The sequence below is a fragment of the Chiloscyllium plagiosum genome, chromosome 40, assembly GCF_004010195.1.
Source record: "Chiloscyllium plagiosum isolate BGI_BamShark_2017 chromosome 40, ASM401019v2, whole genome shotgun sequence".
Classification (NCBI taxonomy): Eukaryota; Metazoa; Chordata; class Chondrichthyes; order Orectolobiformes; family Hemiscylliidae; genus Chiloscyllium; species Chiloscyllium plagiosum.
This window is the reverse complement of record NC_057749.1, coordinates 14,433,132-14,453,273: the sequence shown is the minus strand read 5'-3', so window position 1 is coordinate 14,453,273 and position 20,142 is coordinate 14,433,132. Positions and strand designations below refer to the sequence as shown.

Sequence of the window (20,142 nt, the reverse complement as noted above, 5' to 3'; positions counted from 1 at the left end):
TAGAAAAGCTATTGGTATTTTAGTCTTTGTCATGAGGATAGGCCTGGAACCTTACTTCAATTACATAGCACCTTGATTAGAACGCACCTGGAGTCATGTGTGCAGATTTGGTCCTTTAATGTCAGGCAGAATATTGCTGCATTGAGTGAGCCTTGTGGTAAAGTCAAGGACCAGTGGGTTTTTCTTAGAGAAAGGGGTTACCCATTTAAGAAAGATAAGGAGGAAATTCTTCTCTGATGTAATGAATCCGTGGAATTGTTTACTACATGGGATGTAGAGATTGGGACATATTCAAGGCTGAGATAGACAGATGTTTAGTCAGTAAGGCATTCAAAGGTTATGATGCTAAGGCAGGGAAGTGGGTTATCAGATCAACCATGATCTCATTGAATGGCAGAGTGGGCCAAATAGTCTATTTCTGGTCCTACATCTTGTGATTTTATGGAGTGCAACAGAGGACCGCCAGACATGTTCTGGGTGTGGTGGAACTGTCCTACCAAGAAAGATCGTAAAAACTGGGCCTGTATTCTCTAAAGCTTTGCAAAATGAGAGGTGATCTGATGGAAACTTACAAAATACATAAAAGGGGGAGACAATTAGGATGTTTCTGCTGCTTAGGGAGTCTAGAACCAGGGTACATCATTCCAAAATAACAGGGAAATCATTAGGACTGAGATGAGGGTAAATTATTTTACTCAGAGGACTATAAAGCTGTAGAATTCTGAACCAGAGAAGGCTGTGAGATCTCAATCACTGAGTATGTTTAAAATAGAAATTGACAGCTGCCAAGGTTGGAAAGTTTGAGCTGTACGGAGAGGCTAAATAGGCCGGGGCTGTTTTCCCTGGAGCATTGGAGGCTGAGGGGTCACCTTCTAGAGGTCTATAAAATCATGAGGGGCATGGATAGAGTAAATAGATAAGGTGTTTTCCCTGGGTTGGGGGGAAGGGGGGTCCAGAACTAGGGGGCATAGGTTTGGCGTGAGGGGGAAAGATTTAAAAAGGTCCTAAGGGCCAACTTTTTCACGCAGAGGATGGTGGGTATATGGAATGAGCTGCCAGAGGAAGTGGTGGAGGCTGGTACAATTACAACATTTAAAAGGCATCTAGATGGGTACATGATCGGGAAGTGTTAAGAGGGATATGGGCCAAGTGCTGGCAAACAGGACTAGATTATTTTAGGTTATCTGGCTGGCATGGACAGGTTGGACCGAAGGGTATGTTTCTGTGCTGTACATCTCTATGACAGATTCACTGAAATTAAGGGATATGGAGATAATGTAAGGGAAAAAAAAACATAAAATGGATAATCATCTATGATGGTATTAAATGGCTGAGCAGGCTTGACAGTCTGAATGGTCTATTCCTGCTCTTATGTTTCTAAATGGATGATATGATTTAAATTAGAATACAAGAAACATATGATGATCTGCATTTCACTGATTATTAGGAATTTGAGACAGCATCAGGCAAAACGTATTGGAACTTGTAATCTATTTATTCGATTGCATTGGCAGATGGCATGTAACCATGGTAATACATTGAAGATGCAATCTAAACTACCAATTTTGTTGGATAAGCATGGGTGTGGGATGAAATTATTGTGCTGTCGTGATTTCATTCAATGCATTTGTTATTTTCTGCTGTCTAAATGCATTGATAAGGTTGGAACACTGCATTTTTATTTCAATGGCCTGGATTGAAATCTATCCCAGACTGAAGATTTTCCTAGCAAACCCTTAAAAAAAAGTCACATACAGAGTCCTCTTGTGCAGGTTCCCACACTGCATTTTAACCTATAACCACTAATTTCCCATCAGAGGAGGTATAGGTATTTCTAGTCAACTTGTTTAGAGTTATTTTTACATCCAACTGTAGTAGGAGGGTCTTGAATCCAGTCCTCCTAGCTCAGAGGTAGAGATACTACTAATGTATCACAACAGCCCATTTGAGAACTCACATTAGAGACAGTTCAGAGAAGGCTTAATTGGTTTACACTGGGTAAGGTTGAGAAAGGTGATTTTGTTGAAACATATTTTGACAGAGATTGACAGAATTATCCCCTTTATAAGAATGATGAACTGGGGGAATAGTTTCAGATGGAGATGAGGAGGAATTTGTTTTCTCACGGACTGTGATTTTTCAAATTCTGTATCCCAGGCAGCAATAGAGGCTGAGTCATTGAATATATTTAAGGCTGAGATTAACAGATTCTTTAACTACAGGGAATGCTAGGATTACAGAGAGGAGACATGAAAATAAGAGATTGAAGCAGGATCAGACCTTTTTGAATGACAACAGTAGGCTTGAGGGGACAATTGGTCTACTATCTCTTATGCACTGTTCCATGACTTAGTAAAAATGGGGTCACTGTCATTAAGAGCAATCTTGTAAATTACCTTCATTGTTGCATTTAGGTATAAACTACATAACAGAATCAACGCAAAAAAATTTACATTGCAGTTAATGTTCAGTGCATGACTGGATTATATTTATCAGAAGGATTAGACAAGAAAAAAGAAAAAATGCCTCTTTCCCAGGATTGATATTTGTAGAAAAGTTGTCCTCTTCTGGGCCTCCAGAAAAAAATAAACTGAGATCCAAATGCAAAACCCTGGGGAACGATGCACTGCTGAGGTTTGGAACAGTAAGAAGGTCAAAGTATTTAAACTCTGTAAACAAATGATTTTATTTCAGTGTCTGGGAAACAGTACATTAAACTATGCATTAAATGAGATATCTTTGTTATGGCTAATCACTGAATCCATTTACACTTGGATGGGGCAGGTGAGAGGTTATTATCTGTGATGCTATTCCTTCTATGAAATAAATAGTTTGAAAAGCAGGGAGAATATTTTCCAAATTCCCATGCTAATTCCAAATTCAGTGCCCATACAGAATCAACATCTGGCTGACCAACTCCACCAAAGCAAACAGTCAACCCAAGACTAATGAGGAAATGCTTGATTAGGTTGACAAACAGAATGAAGCTAAATAATAAGTTGACCAAACTGCATTCTGTGCAGGAAAGTAATGTGTAAGGTGGTTTCTATATTTAAATTCTTCCCATGCTGAAGCAAGGGGAAGTTAACATTCTTGCTAGGTTCTTTACAAAACAAGTTGTTCTCCTGCATTCATGAAAAAACCCACAAACATTTGGTTCATGGTTGTGCCTAGTGACAGCATAATTCTAGAGGTCTATTTGGTGATTCACCTTTGTGATATCATTAAGGTAGGAGAGTATGGCTTTAAATACATTGCACCTCATTTTTTGAAATGTTATTTCATTTTTGAAAAATCAACTTCAACAATGTTCTCAGAATGGCTGATAAACATCTAGTTTTCCCTTGGTCTTTCTGACTAAAAGGACTGAGTAAGATGGCATTTAATAACAAACCATGTTGATCTCAACCAGAAAGGGACAGCAGAAGCATCACAGCCACAGAGGGGAAGAGTTGCTGCGCCTGATTGCAGCTTCTCCTGTCTTCCATTTGTATCAGGCCCCACTGAAACACACTATCTTAACTCTCAGCCTGTACTCTCATGGTGCGCACAAGGACACCATCACATATGAAAGCAGATCTAAACACAAGTTATTGTTCTCAGGTGGGAGGTTAAAATACTGCAGAGGTAAGTTATGATATCACATTTTATTTGGGATTTATCCACACTTACAGACCTCACCGTGTGCTGGCAGAGCAGAAACTATCGCAGAAACTGGAACCGGAGTGATCAAAATGCTGGACTCATAAAACTTACATTGTAAAGTGCCAGCTCAATTAAATGGGGTTAAAAGGCAAATCTCTCCAAAGGAATAGTAAATACTTCTCAGTGGTTCAAGCTGACTGCCAGCAAATCATAACAGTACCTTGGCATGAGCTGGAGCTAAATAGCCATATTTAGTAAAGGAGCTCAATACTGACTTTATCAGTTGGGTATGTCTGTCTTAGATTATTGTTTATTTGGCACTACACTTAATTCTTTCCATCCGTATTTTCTGTGGAATTTGTACTTTCAGAGCTGATTTATTAATAAATACTGAGTGGCCTAGTTTCATCAGTATGCCATTAAAACAAACCCAAAATTAGAGGCGGGCAATTTAAATGGTTACATCTTCTCCAATTTCAAATCTATACATATGACATATAAGTTAAATTGTTATCAACAGAAAATTGACAGCTACTACTGTGAAATTTACTTGTAATCCCAATTTAACAGCAATATAAAAATATAGAAAATAGCAGGAATAGGCCATTCAGCCCTTTGAGCCTGCTCTGCCATTCAATATGATCATGGATGATCATCCAATTCAGTGCCCTGTTCCAGCTTTCTCCTCATAGTCTTTGATCTCTTGGCCTATGAATGATATCTAAAATCTTCTTGAAAACATTCAAAGTTTTGGCCTCAACAATTTTCTGTGCCATAAACTCACTAATCTCTGGGTTAAGAAATTTGTCACCTTGGACCCAAATGGCTTACTCTGGTATCATTAAACTGTGTTACAGTGATATTACAAAATACCTATTTGGTGGTTGCTTATTCCAGGATATGGAAAGCTAGTTCAATTTATTACAAATAGGTAAATTGCAAAGCAAAGAATGTTAAATTCTCTGCATCTGCACAGCCTCAAGAAAAATCTCAAATGGCTGGCACTGCCCACAACAGAAGACTTTCACATTTTCATAACAGATGTTTTGCCAGCTGAGGTCTCAAAAACTGTACCTTTGAAAACTTGCTAGAATAAAATTGTACAGAGTGCGAAAGGCAGCAGTCAACACTTGTTGGATTCCAGAATTAACAGTGAATTGCAGTCCAAAAAGAACCTAGAGCTTATTTATCATACCACAAGAAAACAGTGGTATTGTTCTAGTCTTTCTTGGACAGCAGTCTGTTGTAAACCAGAATTCAACATCAAGGAGGATACAGCGATACATTACAGAAACAGACAAGTTTGAGAACTCAACTTCTTCAGGACATCACAAAAACAAGTCTCTCTGATTTAGCAACATAACTAATCTCTCAGAGAAAAGTATACATGAACAAATGAGATGAAAGTAAACTCTGAATACGTTAAAGACATTTTCACTTTGAAATTTAATGTTTAAGCTCATATGAAAAATGGCAACTGACTAACAATACTGTTAGTCTGGCAAACGTAAGCCTATCTCCAAGGAAGAGGAAAGAAAACATAAGAAGGTCGGTTACATCTTTGATGTCTACTCTGAATTAGAACAAAAATAAGGCTATTATTGATCTCACCATCTCTTAGAATATATATTAAAAAAATCAGATTTCTGCTCCTGATCTGCATCAGGTGACTGTTAAAGCGCACACGTGATAACTGGATGTGCAGTGATCCTCTCCGCAGTCAAATAACTGCCCCACATTCATAATCATTCCCAATTATTGGATACCTAACCACTAGTAAACAGCACCTTTAGCAGAGGTGAAAAGAAATTGCAAAATAAAAAATGAATTCAAGGCAGTAATTCCAAACATTAAACAGACTGTTGTAATGATATCTCACATTCCAAAGTAATATGAGTTTATATTGTTTCAAAATTTTCCCTGATGAATCAATTATTCTCCTTTTAGTTGAAAATCTAAAGGGTTTATACTATAGACACATAGTTTTTGCAACCACAATATTCCATGCTAGGTAACCATGGCTAAAAGGTTGAATAACTATACCTGAAACTAGTTAAAAATACAAGAGAATGGCCTCAAGGAGATTGAACAGGGCAAAAGATTTTGATACTGATGTAGATTCAATATAGCAGGAGGAGTAAAGAATGAGCTGGTTTTTCTGGCTCACCTCACTAGAATGCATGGTAGTCCTATTTATGGTTGTTAAGTATTTACCAAGAACTTGTAGCATCAGTGAACAGGTGCTCTGTGATGAGAGCTTATGTTGAGTAATTCACACTTATTAAGCTGAGAGGGAGCAGTGAGAAACAGAGGAGACACAAAGCAAAATAAGGACGGATTTTAGGAACCTTGGCTTTTGAGCATCAGAGTGATTCAAAGGTGGTCAACTTACACTCTCGGGAGATGGAAAGATGCCATATTGTTACAACATACCAGAGTACATCAAACCTAAGCCATCTGCTCAATGTCTGATGTGATCATCAACACCCACAATAATTAGATGGTTGGCAGATTAACAGAAGATTAGTTACCTTATACACAAGACTCATTAACAACATTATCATTGCAAATTGCAAGATGAAATTAGCAATATTGATTTTAATGACTAACAAGATATATGTGGTACTTCAATTTTTTGGGGGGATGGTGGAAATGTGGGCGGTAAGGCCTAAGATTACTATAGGTGAGACATCAGTCTGCACGCAGTGGCAATTACAGTTTCCAAATCAAAAATCAGGATATTGACACCATTTAAAAGAATTTCACAGTCCTTAAACGATTAACACAGTCAGGATTTCACAGAAAATTTAGTGACAAACAGTTACGCAAAGGGGGTCGGATGCGAAGACAGCAAAGAATGAATTACATCTCAATCTTCCACCCCAATGGGATGCATCAAACCCCTGAAATGTATGTCTGTGTGTCATTTATATAAAAACACACAGGTGCTTTCACGACTGGTTTTATGCCATTTCAACTGCAAATATTTCTTTAGTTAGCTGGCAATGCACAGTGGGCTCCAGCATCCACAATCTGAACTGAAATGTTACTGAACCACACATTTTCAACAGCTGTGACACTGAAATTGATTTATATGAATGGGAGGGAAACACATACAAGAAATAAGCCATTCAGCCCAAATGGTCAACAATGATAATGCTTAGCAGGTTTGGCAGCATCAATGGACAAAGAAGTGGTGTTAACATTCCAGGTTGTGAGCATTCAACAAACTTAGGAAAAGTTAAATGCCCAAAATAAAAGCCAAAAGGTGCTGGAGAAACTTAGCACATCTGGCAGCAACTGTGAGTTAACATACTGGGAACAGTTGAAATGATAAGGTAAGAAGAGTCTTCAATGGAGGTGGCCAGAACAAAGAAGATTTAAGATAAGAAGAAAGAAATTAAGTGGGGCAGGAATGGGCTGAAACAATGGGTCCACCAGGACAAATCTGTCTGTGGAACGAAGAACCTGGATGTTTCAGCATTCAGGGAGTATGAGATGGGAAGCAAAGTTCCCTCCAAGCTATGTCGCCACACCTTTGCTCCAAGGGTCGATGCAATGGTTGGCATGCTGATGCCTTTCACAGTACAAATGCTTTGGAGGTTTGTGCAGAAAATAAGAGGGGGAAAGTACATGGGAAGCTGTAGAGAAGGTTTGTGGAGATGAGGTCAATGAGAATCCTGGAAATAATGGTCGGTGTTGGGATCAGGATCCAAAGAGAGGAAAGAGGAAATGTCAGGGAGTTGGTGATTCTCTGCCACACAGAGTTTTGGTAAAGTTAGAAACATAATAGTTTTTAAGTAAATAAAATGGGTGAAGTTGCACAAATAACAAAAGGAAGGTTTGTGAAAGGATGCAAGACAGCTGACATTATATGACAAAAGAACTGCTAGAGCAGAATCAAAGGGAGTGGGAATGGGACAAAAACGAAATAAAAACAAAATGGATCCAGAGCTGTAAATGGGAGAATAACAAACAGCTATTTTCTGAAAGCAAGACCATGGGGAAAATAAATTTAAGACCGACATATGTGAAGAAAAAGATACAAAATAGGGGAGCAGAGATTGCAGTCTGAAATTGTTGTTTGTTAATGTCAAGTCCAGAAGGCAGTAAAGTTTCTAACCTGAAAATGAGGTGTTGCTCAAGTTTACATTGAGCTTCAGTGGAACACTACAGCATGCTGAGGACTGAGATATCAATGTGAAAGCAAAAGTCTCCAGCCTGAAAAGTCAATTTTCCTGCTCCTCGGATGCTGCCTGACCCACTATCCTTTTCCACCGACAGACTCTCAAACAAGAGAACTAGAAGTGGTAGGTCACTGGAAGCTCAGATCGTGCCTGTGAATTGAATGGAGACATTCTGCAAAGCTGCCACCCAATCTATGTTTGATCTATCCAGACTACATTGTGAACAGCAAATACAGTTCAGCATACTGTTTCTTCTCAAAGTCATATCTCTTCCTTGGATTCTGCTCCAGTTATGCCAGCTATTCCAGCATCTCACCCAACTGTTCAATATTTCACACTGAATGTCAGCAAGCTAATCAACTGCAGGGCTTCATCATAACCAATTTTTCATCTACATACATAAAAGGGGCTTCCTGGCAGTGGATATATTGGCCAACCAGAAACACATGGCCAGATCACCCTCAGGACTGATCCAGAAGCCAAGTGCAGAAACCAATTAAATCCCATCTGCTCCCTTGGTAAGTTCATCAGCTCAGTGCAGTTCAGGTACTGAACTTTGGGCCTTCATAAAGTGGTCATTAAATAAATTACTTGGAGAAAATATTAAATTTAAAATGGCCACATTTTAGAAGATCTGTTATTGGAAGTTGCAACAATTGTAGTGCACTGACAAGTTTATTTAATAATTATTTAGTATAGTGCTACTCTAAGTGATCAAATTGGCCATTATTCATGGATGATGCAAGATAGTGAGTGGGAGTGGGCTATTTGACTGAAGCATACACCCAGTCAAGCCAAACCATATCCTTAGGTCTTGCCCAAAATGCTGCACTTCAACTAGGCATTGGTGGGAAGTAATCAGGAACCTTAGGTTAGATGCCAAAGAAGGGCTGGTGCCTATGGAATCACAAAAACAAAAATTACTGGAAAAGCTCAGCAGGTCTGGCAACATCTGTGGACAGAAATCAGAGTTAATGTTTCAGGTTGAATGACTGTTTCTTAGAACCTATGGAGTCACACCTGACTATGGTTCAGCAGCTTCAAGACAAGGAGGAGGAGGTATAAAAATGATTTTAAAAATGTTAACTGCAGCTTTTTGCTACTTTCTGGCAGACAAACCTAATTATACTTTCAACTCATATTGCACAGCACTCAAGAATAAGACTGCCCATCAATCACAAAGCAAATTAGCAAAGCAGAACAAGAACTATTTCTCCTTCAGGGATGCTGGGATCTTATGAAATATTAATAATTTACTGTACTCTTTATTAGTTTACAGAGTAATGGTATTTAGAAGAACATGCATGACATATTTTAAGCAAACTGTAGCTCAATGAACATACTATTAAGACTGGGGTTTAATACTAGAGTGATTTTTACCCAAACCACCCAATGGGAAACTAATTGAATTGAATTGGCTTTTCAATGTTATTGAAATGATCAGAAACTACAATCAATGTAAAACAAGCAGGTTTGGAAGATTAGGATAATTGCCTGAACTCTTGATTTGGAGGTCCTGGTTTTGGACTGGGGTGTACAAAGTTAAAAATCACACAACACCAGGTTATAGTCCAACAGTTTTATTTGGAAGCACTAGCTTTTGGAGCGCTGCTCCTTCATCAGGTGGTTGTGGAGTATAAGATCATAAGACACAGAATTTATAGCAAAAGTTTAGTGTGACACAACTGAAATTATATATTGAAAAAGACCTGAATTGTTTGTGAAGCCTTTCATTTTTTAGAATGACCATGTTGGTTTCAGTTCTTTCATATGTAAATCCCAGAACATTTTTTAAAGTTACATTCTCAAGTGAACTTTAACAATAGGTGCCATGTCGGCCCAGGTAATGCATTGAAGGTATGAGATGCCCTGTGTGAGGCTGTCTGTGCCCCAAAGTTCAGACAGATTCTATTTCTAAAAAAAGAGTTTTACAGAATCTTAAATGGATTCAGGCAGTTTTTGAGCAAAATGTAATGGGATGGCCCCAAATGGGATTTTGGGTTCCTGTCACACTACAGGTGACCCCACTGCACTACACACTCACACAGACCCTCACTCACACACAAGCTCTCTCTCATACGTTCACACATACACACCCACATTCACACCCTCTCACAGACTTATATCCCTTTACACTCACACACATACACTATCACAGAATCACTCATAATGCTCCTCCCCCCAACACACACCCAGATGTAAGTCTGTGGGGTGAATTTGTATTTGCAGAATTATATTTTATTTTGCTCAAAAACTGCATGATTCTGAAAAACCCTTTTTTGAAATAGAATCAGTCTGAACATTGGGGCACAGACAGGCTCACATAGGGCATTATCTGGGCTGACATGGCACTTATTGTTAAAGTTCACTTGAGAATGTAACATTTTTTAAAGTTCTGGGATTTACATATGAAAGAACTGAAACTAACATGGTCATTCTAAAAGATGAGAGACTTAACAAACAATCCAGGTCTTTTTCAATATTATAATTTCAGTTGCATCACACTGTAAACTTTTGCTATAAATTCTGTGTCTTACGATCTTATACTCCACAACCACCTGAAGGAGCAACGCTCCACAAACTAGTGCTTCAAAATAAACCTATTGGACTCTAACCTGGTGATTTTTAACTGTGTACCTGAATTCTGGTGACCAGAAAACAGTAAACTACAAATATTATTTCTAAATTATGTTTGATACATTTTTCAAAAACAAGAATCAGAAATAAACAGGCACCAGGGCGACTCAGTGCCACCTCCTTCCTTGTTGCCTTCCCCTCTGGACCAATGTCCTCGACCTCAAGCAGTAGAATGAGGAATACAATCACTGTAAATAGTGCAATTAGATAGGGAAGTGAAGAGGGAGGAAAAAGCAAATTTATGTCCATGCAAAGTCTATCATACCCCAAAACATTTGCTGTCAAGTAGTTACTTTTGAAGTGTAGTCACTTGTTTAGACAATGCTATGTCCAAATGTACACAGCAAGGTGCTACAAAAACAATAAAATAAATTACCAATTGAGGAGTTTTTGATTGTATTCTCTTAGGGATGAACCTTGGCACAGAAATATTACAATTTATATTCTGGGTAAGTTCATATAGATAATATTGAAAGGAGAGCACCCACATCCTGTTTCCCATCCACCAAAACACCTACTGTCTCAAAATATTCAAATTGATTTGTCAGGCATGGCCTGCTTTTCACAAATTAATTTGAACTGATCAGCTCATACTAAGTACACATTCATTCTGTCCCCAGTAACAGATTCCAGGAATGCCTCATAACTTTTATTAAACTGACAATGGGAGGTTTCAGACACACCCGCAAGGTTAAAGGTGGTCTTGGTTTCACGTCTAATTCAAAAACATCACCTCACTAAAAGACACTATTCTACCACTATTGCAGTGAAATATCAGCCTCAATTATGCATTCAAGTGCTCACTTAGAGCTTGAGAGTAAAACTGCACACTGGACATTTGTTTGGATAAATAAAAGGAGAAAACATGATAGTCTTGGTTATGAAACCTCTGTGATCAAATCACTTGCTGATATTGGCCAATTATCCTCTCCCAAGAAGACACTGGATTACTGTTAGCACTCAGTGAGCCCAGTCAAGAGATAATCTAACAAAGAAAATTGAAGGACCTGAAGTCTTACGTTATGCTCCTTGCCAGTTTATTATCTTTGCATTTCTCCTCCAAAGCCTATTATCATAAAGTGATTGATATAGTGGACTAATTATAAAATGTCCAGAAAGCAATTGCAATGTAGGTGTTTTCAAATGCAGCTTCACTCTTTATTCCAACCAGGCTATGCCTATTATTCTGTAATTCACTTAAATTCTAGTTTTAGTACTCAAAGGGTTCTAAGTTCTTCTATTAAAAACCCAGTAGACTCCAAATGTGCACAATCTACAGTCTGGTAAAACTTTATAATACATGGTGCACTATGTTGGCTGAACTACCCAATAATAATTACCAGCTGGTTGGAATAAAGAGTGAAGCTGCATTTGAAAACACCTACGTTGCAATTGTTTTCTGGGCATTTTATAATTAGTCCATTATATCAGACAATCAACTCATGATAATAGGCTTTGGGCGAAAAGTGCAAAGATATTTTCAAATCTATGTCAGGAATGTCTCTGGTCACATGGAAGATTTTTCTGAGTTCCTCTGAGTGACTATTTTGTTTCTTTCATCACAAGTCTCTTTATTTTTCTTCAGTCGTTTTTTCATTAAATCTAATCCTTCAAATTGTCCCCTTTGTCTCCGGACAACTCAGCTTTTAACTTAGTTCGCAGAATACTTTGGCCTCCCCACCCCACACCTTAGATACTCTAAATGACCTGGCAATTTGCTGTTCTTTAATTCAAATTTGATATGGAAGATGACTGCTACATATACTTTTGTTTCTGTATGAAGAGAAACACTGATTTCAGAAAGAGGTACAGTTCATCAAGATTCTCACTTTAAACAGCCTGACAGTGTTATTATATTGTACAGTGGTCATACTAATTTGTACTAGTTTTGTAATTTTGTAAAAAACTTAAAATCTTTTCTTAATAAAAATATTTATTTAAAAAAACAGCCCGTTGGTAGAAATAGAATGAAGACAAAATATCTTTCACAAAAGTCAAATTAGAGGTTTAGTGCTATAGTGTCAAAAGAGCTGCAGAAATTCAGAACATATTTTAAAAGTTTTGACAACCTTTAAAGTCATCTCTCAGAGATCAGAGCCACTGCACAAATAAGGTGTGCTAAGGTAGTTGACTCAGATAGATAAGCAGGAGGCTGGAAGAACACAGCAAGCCAGGAAGCATCAGAAAGTGGAGAAGTCAACATTTCAGGTGTGACTCTTTTTCAGGACTCAAGCTGATATACAGTAGATAAAGGCAATTTTGATATTGTACCATGCTTATTTTTCAATTTTGATTTGATTTATTATGGTCATGTGTACCGAGGGTACAGTGAAAAGTGTTGTTTTACAGGAGATTGTACTACATGGGGTGGCACGGTGGTTAGCACTGCTGCCTCACAGTACCAGGGTCCCAGATTCGCTTTCAGCCTTGGACGACTGTTTTTGTGGAATCTGCACATTCTCCCTGGGTCTGCATGGGTTTCCTCCAGGTGCTCCAGTTTCCTTCCACAGTTCAAAGATGTGCAGGTCAGGTGAACTGGCCATGCCAAATTGCCCATAGTGTTAGGTGCATTAGTCAGCGAGAAATGGGTCTGGGTGGGTCACTCTTCTGAGGGTCGATGTGGACTTTTTGGGCAGAAGGGCCTGTTTCCATACCGTAGGGAATCTAATCTAATCTATACAAGTGCGTCAGGGTAACAGAACAGAGCACAAGGTACAGTGTTACAGCTGCTAAGAGAGAAATTAACATTAACATTTAAAAAGTTCATTCAGAAGTCTGATAACAACGGTAAAGAAGCTTTTCTTCAATCTGTTTGTACGTGTATACAAATCTTTATATCTTCTGCCTGTGAAAGAGGGTGGAAGAGCATATAAAGCGGTGAGACAGGACTTTGATTATTTTGGTTGTTTTTTAGAGGCAGCAGGAAGTATAGAAGTCAATGGATGAGAGGCTGGTTGTGTGATGAACTGGGCTGTGTTCACAAGTCTCTGTAATGTCTTTCAGTCTCGGGAAGAGCACATTGTGACGCACCCAGATAGGATGCTTTCTAACATTGCATCCATAAAAATTTGTAATACTTTATGGACACACTGGATTTCCTTTGCCTCCTAAAGAAGTAGAGGCATTGCATGTGCTTTCTTGACCGTAGTGTCAAGGTAGGTAGCCCAAGACAGACTGTTGGTGATTGTCACTCCCAGGAACTTGGTGCTTTCGACCCTCTCCACCTCAACACCATTGATGCAGACAGGTGCGTGTCCTCCACTCCACTTCTTGAGTGAAAGACCAACTCCTTCATTTTGCTGATTCTTATCTTTACACCATGCCATTAAGCACCCTATCTTCCTCTTCTTGTACTCCATCTTGCTGTTGTTTGAGATCTGACTTTCTACTGTGGTGTCGTTTCCAAACTTGTAAATGGAGATGGTGTCGAATTTGGCCAATTGAGTGTATAAGGGGCATTGTAGGGGGCTGAGTACACAGCCTTACTGGGCACAGGTGTTGAGGATTATCATGGATGTGTTGTTGTCACCTATCCATACTGACGGCAATCTGTTGGTCAGGAAGTTGAGAATCCAGTTACATATGGGAGAGCAGTAATCTAGTTCCTGGAGTTTGGAGATGTTTGGAATTATGGTGTTGAAGTTGGAGCTGTAGTCGATAAGTAGAAGCCTGTTGTAGGTATCATTGTTGTCCAGATGTTCCAGGGATGCGTGTAGGGCCAGGTACATGGTGTCTGCCATAAGGGAAGATTACAAATGTTTGCAGGTTAGCTGACCAGAGAGCATCAGGACTTGATTTGGAGATGCCGGTGTTGGACTGGGGTGTACAAAGTTAAAAATCACACAACACCAGGTTATAATCCAATAGGTTTATTTTGAAGCACTAGCTTTCGAAGCACTGCTCCTTCATCAGGTGGTTGTGGATTATAAGATTGTAAGAAAGAACTTATAGCAAAAGATTACAGTGTGATGTAACTGAAATTATATATTGAAAAAGACCTGGATTGTTTGTTAAGTCTCTCATCTTTTGGAATGACCATGTTGGTTTCAAGAAAGCTAATGGAATGCTGGCTTTTATATATAGCAGATATAATTCTTAATCAAGATTCATGCATGCATTTTCTGCAAATTAGTGACCAAGAATGGATCCTGTTACATAAATTACCAACTATTGCACACCTATAGCTTTTGCAGCTGTGATCAAATGATTGAAATCCTTTCTGAGATGTGGTGCCCCCAGATCTGCTCACAGTACTCCAAGTGAAGTGTAACCAGTGTTTTTTATAACTATAACATAATCTCTATATCACTATAGTCTATCTGCTAGATAGAAAAGCCGGCATTCCATTAGCTTTCTTGATTATTTTCCACATCTGTTCACGATATTTTAAAGATCTATGCACCTGAAATTCCAAGTCTCTTTGGACATAGAGGTTAATCTGAGGATCTTCCACGCTTACACTATTTATTGTGAAAGCTGGCTGAGCCACTTACACAGTTTTGAAGCCCTTATGAAAAAAACACCCTCTATATTTTTTGTTTATTTATGGCTAGTCAGGACACAGTGAAAAGGGTATAAGAAAGTTCAAAGGACCATGAATGATTTTTGAAAGAGGACTTTGTTTAGCACTACTCTTCGAAAAAAATGAAATGTGGTATTGGTCTGTTAGTTGGGCAGCTCACACTCATTACTCAGAAATGCGATGTGACTGAGCTGCTGTTCATTCAGTTAGACAATATATTGGCACTCAGCCCAAACTCTAGACCTTTTTTAAATAGAAACTCAATGTGCAAATAAATCAATAGATTGTTGAATCTGTAAATTAATTGGGTTAAGTTGCATCTGTTTGGTTCATCCATTCTTGTAAATCATAATTTTTCTTCTTGTGCTTTCATTTTTTTGAGCACTCATGCTGAGAGTAGCAAGGGCTTGAAGGTCAGGCATGGCATGGGTTCCTGGGATTCTGTAGTAATGCATCCATAAAAAATGCCACACATCAGAACTATCCCCTGGAGAATTTCAACTTTAGACAAGATAAAACAGCAGAAAATGGTGGTTGTGGCAACTTCTATTATGGTCAGCATTTTACTTTGAGATGCAGGAAATTAAAACCACAGGCTAGGTGTTGATCCTGCCTTCTGGAATCACTAGAGTCTAATTTTATATTACAACACAGCCTGCAAAATCAGTACTGCAATTTCAATGGGGTACAAGGATTAACTTCTCAACAGTTGTAAAAAGTAAGAAAAATATGAAAATATCAATAACATCTACTCACACAATGAAACCTGAGGGAAATCTGTGATATAGGACAAAAGTGAACAAAGCAACATTTTGTGAGCAGACAAATATAGCAGGCATATTAAGCACTGTGTTAAGATCCAGAAGCTAGTGCAGTCCTGATATGTCACTCTCGCTTTGATCTTTCCTCTTTTATTTTCAACAATGTAATCTGCAGTCTCAGGATTCTCAAAAATTATCTAAATAAGAACCAGAAACAAGAGGCGCTAGAAGGTGGCCAGAGTTTACCACATCAGCGTCACAAGTACAAGCTATTATTTGCAACAATGCACCCAACACAACAGCGCAACGGGTAGTGCTATAACCTCAATTTATTACGTTTGTGGGTTCAAGTCCAATTCTAGAGATTTTAGCAAAAGTTTCAGCTGACAATGCAATAATTTAACCCCTGAAATCCAGGAATTATTCTTATAAACCTATGATGTACTCCCTCCAAAGCCATTATATCCTTTCTAAGATGTGGTGCCCAGATCTGCCCACAGTACTCCAAGTGAAGTGTAACCAGGTTTTTTTTAATAACTGTAACATAATCTCTATATCACTATAATCTATGAGATATAAAAGCCAACATTACATTAGCTTTCTTGATTTTTTTCTACACCTGTTTATGATATTTTAAAGATCTATGCACCTAAAATCCCAAGTCTCTTTGGTCATCCACTGTTATTTAACTTGGACTGAATCTGTATGATTCACAGAATGTACATGCAAAAAGAGTCTTCAACTAATCAAAGGAAAAGCTCTTGATAGCAGCTTAAAATAAATAATTAATGTAAAAGCATATAGATAATTAAAAATAATGTTGGCTATAATCATAAGCCTTTGTTAAAATTTCTATTTCTGGGCAGTAGTGGCATGGGAGCTAATTTTGCATCAGAGATTTCAGGAAGAACACCTTTGCTCTATTATGCGCCTATCCATAAAACAATTTCAAATAAATCTCAATCCCATTTTTTGACAAGAATCTGTCTTATTCCTCTTTGTCACTAATTGAGGTTTCTTACTTCTGAACACTTTAAGAAAATAAAGATAAAATCACCATAGTTTTACCAGACCATAGCGCTGCTCATTCATTAGAGAGGGACAACTGGTGGTCATTTACCCTGAGGTTCACCACACCTCAGGCAAAGACAGAAGTTGAGAAGGAGAATCCTTCATGGTAACCCCAGTTGGTGCAGGAATTGAAGCCACAGTGTTGGTGACACTGCATCACAAACCAGTCGTCCAGCCAGCTCAACTGAACTGACCCCATAGTAGCATAGTATAATGCCCTTGGATCTGAAATCCAAATGGTTCAAATCCCATTTAAGTTTAATTAAAAATCTGGAACTGAAAACTAGTCTCAATAATGACATCCACGAAACCATCATTAATTGTTCCAAAAACTCATTTGATTCACTAAATGCTTTTAAGGAAGGAAATCTGCCATCCTTTCTGGTACAGCCTACATGTGATGCTAGACCCACAGCAACATGGTTGCCTCTGAAATGGCATTAGCAAACCAGTCACATCAAGGACAACTAGTGATGGGCAACAAATGCTGCCTATGATAGTGACCCCTACATCCCATGAAAGAACAAAAAGATCAACCTTTCAGCTTAAAAACACTGCTACAGTTCCTTTCTTTTGTTTCCCCCAAAGTTTGCAAATAATAACTTGCACACAAACACTCTAAATGGCAGAAACCCTTTAATCAACTTGTTCAAACCTTCCATAATTTTTTTTCACTATTATATTAACTTTCAGTTTTCAAATAGTAACTTTAGTAGGTAATATATTGCACTCACTTTTAATGAAGTAGATTTGCCTATATGTATTGCCTTTTGAGTTTAACATTTACCACCATTTTGTAACCAAGGAAGTAAAGCACAACAATCAAATATTTGCATGTTGCACTTCTGTCTTACTGTTTGTTAACAAACATACAAGAAAAAGTGTACATGCATAATCCACATGAAGTTATAATCAGTTATATCTTTTATTTATTAAAAAATCAACTAGCCACATTTGGCTAACATACCAAACAATAATTTAATCAAAAATGCTGTCATTTTGACTCAGCCAGTAATGAAAACATTTGGTGCAGATGCAGGCACAATGCCAGTCTACATTTAGCTACCTTCTATTTCAGTACAGGAATCACACAATGGACAACAATTATAATTAATGGAAATTGCAATCCAAGAGCAGGTATCCAGGATGTCCAACGGCATGCAACAGGGCATCATTTCCAGACTGCCAGAACTGTAATTTTGGGGGTAGTGTGCAGCAGATAAGAATGGCAGCCATCCAACTTTGCTGGGGTATAAAGTAACAAACTTGTGTGATAATATAACCAATGAGATAAACCTACATTTATGAAAATAGCACATGCTTTTTGGAGGGGTGAGAAGGTTAAGTTTGACAACTGTTCACTTTCCAACCTCAAGTTTATTGCTTGATATTTCATGATTTACTTCTGCCTACCCCACACTGAGAAGAATTGCCAGGCGCACTGTACCTATTCGCAAATCTAATTACTTCGCACCTTAACAAGACTGGGGCTGGCTTAGTGTCACTGTGGTTTAGTATTTTTTTTTCTTTAAAACCTGTCTTGCTAGCCTCTGAAGTGGAGGGAGCTCTTTTATAAACAAAAAGGCGAAAACATCAACTACAATTCAGCAAGCTGGACAATGCACAGTAGCCCATTCCCCCTTTGCTTCCTCACACTGACCTGGTACAGAACCGGGCTCCAACTATTGGCTGCACTCTGCTCCTTATAGGGGGGGTTCCACAAATGAACAAAATGGCGTCAATCCCTCCAGCACCGCATCACCAAGACCACGGCGGACCAAACGCCACGCGCCATGGCAACGTATGGAGGGGGAAGGATGGACGGGCGAACGGAACTACTTTCAACGTTTGAAAATCCACCACCACTCTTAAATAAAAACTTCGCCCACTTATGTTCCAATTGATCGTTTTACACTCAGTCAGGAGAAGGAAAATTCAAAAGGAAAAAGGTGACGGTCCCAAAAGTGCCGCCGGATTCTTTTGTGTAAGCGGGTGTGTTTTCCTCTCTCTCCCCAGACCGGCTCGGTCTCCGCTAAGACTTTCGGGAGTTGTAGTTTGCTCTAAAGGCAGAGTCCAGGTTTAAAAGCTTTGGGAAAGCGTTTGGAAAACTACATGTCCAAAATACACGACAGGGTCCGGGAGAGGAGAATTTGGGGGCAGCGCTTGACTTTTTAATTGATTTACATGTAGATATGTGTATGAACAATATATATGGAGAAAATGTAAAATCGTGTATTAGGAAAAAGCATTTTAACCGTTTCACAGCTCATATATTCAATCAATGTTTTCACAAATTAATTAAGGGAAAATTACTAAAGAATTTCACGACAGTCGGGACATTTTTATTACTACTCTATAATAATACCTTTTATGATGTACTTAGCGAGAGACAAACTAAAAACACATCAAGAAAACATGCCCAGTAGCTGTAGAGAAGTGTCAACATATTTTGACCTGAATGGTAATTTGAAATGGTGGCTTGGAGATTGTTATATAGCTTCAAATTTCCACTTATTATGTGTTTGAAGAAGCACAGTCGCTGAGCTCATGTGAAACACTAAACTTTATTATTCAACTGTTGCTCCCATAATGAGGTTTGGTAGGAAATTCCACAACATCAACCCAGGAATGTTGACATATGGCCAACTCAGGATGGTGTGTGTCTTGGAAGGTTGCTTGCAGACGATGGTTTTCCCACGACATTACTGCTTTTGTCTTTCCCTATGAAGTTGTTTAAGAAAAATGGAGCAGGAGAAACCCAAACAGCATGAAGTGTTTGTTTAACCCAAACTGACTTCTTTGAAAGTTGGCCTGAATTCTAACTCCCTGCTGGTTTGCCTCCATGAATTCCCCACCCAGTTTGATTGTGTAAACTGTTCAAGCAGGGGTGACATGATAACTCAAAGTTAAAAACACACAACACCAGGTTATAGTCAAACGGGTTTATTTGGAAGCATTAGCTTTCGAAGCGCTGCTCCTTCATCAGGTGTTTTTGGAGTATAAGTTTTATTTTTGAGACCATTGGTTCTACTTGTTTTATCTGCTGAAATCAGATAGCTCAATCATGGGCTTCAAATCCAGGATTTTCTTGGTCTGTTGTGGACAGTAGGAACTTATTTTTGCATAGCAACTTTAATTTATAATTTCTGATATGGCAATATGAAAATGTTATCTGAAATGAATAGTCTTTCCTTCAAAAAATTATTTAAAATTAATGACTATCAGAAAACTCCTGTGCTCAATAGAACTCTTTTTAACTCTGATTTCCCTTTAATTTAATCTAAATCTGTCAAGTGAATCCTCTTTTATAGTATGGCCA

At 38.4% G+C, this 20,142-nt stretch overlaps 1 protein-coding gene across 8 annotated transcripts in view; it reads right to left on the bottom strand.

The window, feature by feature from the left end:
- hmg20a (high mobility group 20A) overlaps positions 1–18,710 on the bottom strand; it is a 64,173-nt gene extending 45,463 nt beyond the window's left edge. For 2 of the 8 annotated variants that reach the window (XM_043680412.1, XM_043680410.1), the window contains exon 1: positions 18,484–18,690. The gene's annotated coding sequence lies outside the window, so the exon portion shown is untranslated. Of the gene's footprint in view, positions 1–18,483 lie in introns of all 8 variants that reach the window. The other 6 variants (XM_043680407.1, XM_043680405.1, XM_043680406.1 and 3 more) reach the window with 6 other exon arrangements.
- Between the last annotated feature and the right edge of the window lie 1,432 nt (positions 18,711–20,142).